Source organism: Dioscorea cayenensis, chromosome 1 (assembly GCF_009730915.1).
Source record: "Dioscorea cayenensis subsp. rotundata cultivar TDr96_F1 chromosome 1, TDr96_F1_v2_PseudoChromosome.rev07_lg8_w22 25.fasta, whole genome shotgun sequence".
In the NCBI taxonomy this organism is placed as follows: Eukaryota; Viridiplantae; Streptophyta; class Magnoliopsida; order Dioscoreales; family Dioscoreaceae; genus Dioscorea; species Dioscorea cayenensis.
This window is the reverse complement of record NC_052471.1, coordinates 18761991-18765076: the sequence shown is the minus strand read 5'-3', so window position 1 is coordinate 18765076 and position 3086 is coordinate 18761991.

Genomic DNA, 3086 nt, shown 5'->3' with positions numbered 1-3086 from the left:
ACTTTGAGACACTTGTTGACATCCTTCCTTGACTCAAAGTCTCTCACTGTCAATTTTGATCGGATGTAGTCATGTTCCGTATTCCTAGTGGCTTTGTGAAGATGTCGACTAGTCGCTAGTTGGTACTTGTGATATTCAAGCTCTATAACTCCATCGTTGATGATGTCACAAAATGAAATGAAAAACATAACTCGATGTGCTTTGTTCTTCTATGCAATGCCGGATTCTTGGTGATCATGATCATTGATTTGTTGTCGCACCACACAACCATTTCTCCAAGTTGTTTCATTCCATAATCCTCCAATATGCTCTGCTGACTATACGACTTGACGAGGGAAGCTATGACGCAGCCCACGTACTCGCCTTCGATGAGTGGAAAGTGTAGTGATGTCTTGTTTCTTAGATCCCCATGAGACTACCCCGATATTAACATTGAAGATCATCCCTATTGTGCTATTCCTGTCCTTCGTACACCTGGCCCATCCACTATCCGAGAACCCCACCATCTTGCACTCAGAACTCCTGGAGTACCATATGCCATAATCCTGGGTTCCCCTTAAATACCACAATACTCATTTCCCATCATCAAAATATAGCTTGCTAGGACTACTGACTAACCTGGATAGAATTCCAACTGCATATGAGATATCTGGTTGTGTATGCATCGCATATTGATAAGTGCTTGTGTGTTAAGAATGCGAAGTATTCTTTCCTTACGATGAGCATGACTTTTATCAGGTTTGAGCGCTAATACATGTGTATTTGTGTTCTTTTGTGCATGTAGGGTTGTGAAGCTAAGTATTAAGAAAAGAAGCCAAAAGTAGATCGTGAACGCACTATTTGGTGGAATCTTGGAAGCAATAAACGCGAAGACACAAGTAGGGCACTAAGATACGTGAATGTGTGCCAACCTCTATGTATTCAAGCCATTACATTGAGCTGGAGGGCACGAAGGTAGTCACATTTTGCGTATCCCAACTTGTGCGATAGAAAGCGAGGATCTTCACCAATAAACCCGTTTATTGAAGAAGAGACGCAATCTACAGCATAAACATGTGCCCGTTTAGGTTGCCTCGATGAAAAGTGGATTCGGGAGTGTTTTTGGCGGGGGTGGGGTACTGTAGCAAGTAATTATAGTAATTTACTTTAGTAGTTACTATTCATAGCCGACCGAAAATCAGAATTCTAGAGAATCCACACGGGCGTGTGGAAATTCCATGGGGCGTGTGGAACATCCACAGGCCCGTGTAGATGCTCTGATTCGACCCTATTTAAGGCTGATTTCAACCCCGATTTCAGCATTCTTTTCTCTATTCTTTTCCAACTTAAGAGATTACTGCGGCTAGGGTTTGGAGAGGTGTTGGCTAGGGATTGGGAGAGGTTTTACGGCTCTCACATCGCACTCTATTTGGAAGAAGGTTAGTGGGAGAGCTTTCGTCGGCACCGATCCGACGAGGTGTATCCTAGGCCAGACAAAGGGACCCTTGGACGAGTAGAGGACTCTTCACAAGAACATCATCATGACTATCGAGGGGGTTTTCTATGGATTACTTATTTTTACATTCGATTTCATTGATTGTAACTAGCTCCATGGAGAGCTAAACCCCCTAGTGGGTACTTTGATTTGTGAACCTAGGATGTATTTGTTTCATTAAACCTTTCATTATGCTTTCATTAATTGATGTTTTAATTGAGTTCCAATCTTGAATGCTTGATTGTGTGAATACTCACTTAGAGTGACACTAGGGTTGAGTATTCTTATTGGTAACCCTTGTGAGTGAGTGACACACCACGAGAGTTAGACAAAGCTAGATTGGAGAGGGTTAAGAGGGTGAGTTGAGAGGTAGTGGAGCGTCCCCTTTCCCCTCCGATGTGATTTATCCTACCTCCATTTCCTCGAGTTCTTCATGATCATAGTAGAGTGAATGGGCTAAGGGATGACCTTCTGCTGGGGCTTAGTTGTAGAGGCAACGGAGTGAAGCGTTGAAGTGATTTTAGCACCTATGGCTTAATTGTGACTAGGAACCTTCCACCTGGACCAAAGGGTTAGGTCTACATTTAGGAAGAGTATTTATCACTTGGAATCCCTAGAACTCATTGTGATTCTATAGAGTTAGGCATAGTTGACATTAGATTTGGGACCATGTATTGAAGGATCTCCATGACTCATTAATGCTTTAGTTAAAAAACATAATAGAGGGGTTTGCACTTGAAATGATTGTCCTAGGAGGAACAATATCCGGGTACCCCATTTATATTGATTGTCTTATCTCTCAATTTTATTATGCCTCTCATTCTTATTTCTTTTATCTCTTTTTATATAAATCTCATTCATTATACCATTGATTTATTCTCATCATAGTTAGATAGCAATCGTTGTGTTTCTATTTACTATTCCCTTTGGATATGATACTCACTCACCTGGGATTTATTACTCCGATACCCATGCACTTGCGGTTTACACGCATATTCGGTCGTATCAAGTTTTTGGTGCCGTTGCCGGGGAATAGGCATTTAGAGACACTTTGTACTTTGCTATTTTAGCTATTTATCATTCATTCTATTTCACACTTTCTTATTCTTCCATCATGCTCATTTGTTTTCTTTTGTCATGTCTTACCCTTTCTTGCAAGGAGCTTAAATGATAATTGATTCACTCATTGCTCTATATTCTCAAGTTGAAGCTCTGAGTAAAAAAGTTGATAGAATTGTTACTTCACAACAACAGAGCAATCCATGTTACTGCACATATCATCCAATTGAAGTAGGCTACCTAAACCCATTATGGAAAAATGATGGACAACATTGGGAAGCACCTCAAGGTGAATGTCAAAAGGGTGAGCTACTTGGAGTGGATGCGCTTCAGTTACAAAAAGTATTAGCTAATTTTATTGAAGCGACCGATGTTCGTGTCCAAAATATTGAGACCACATTTAGATGTCATCAAGCCTTCTTTAAAAACCTTGAGCATCAATTAGGAGGGATACTTGACACACTCTTTAAGGAACAACAAGTATTTGAGCAAGCAATTCAAGTTCCTTATAGAAATGATGTGGTAGTGAATAACAATGAAGAAGTATGACAGA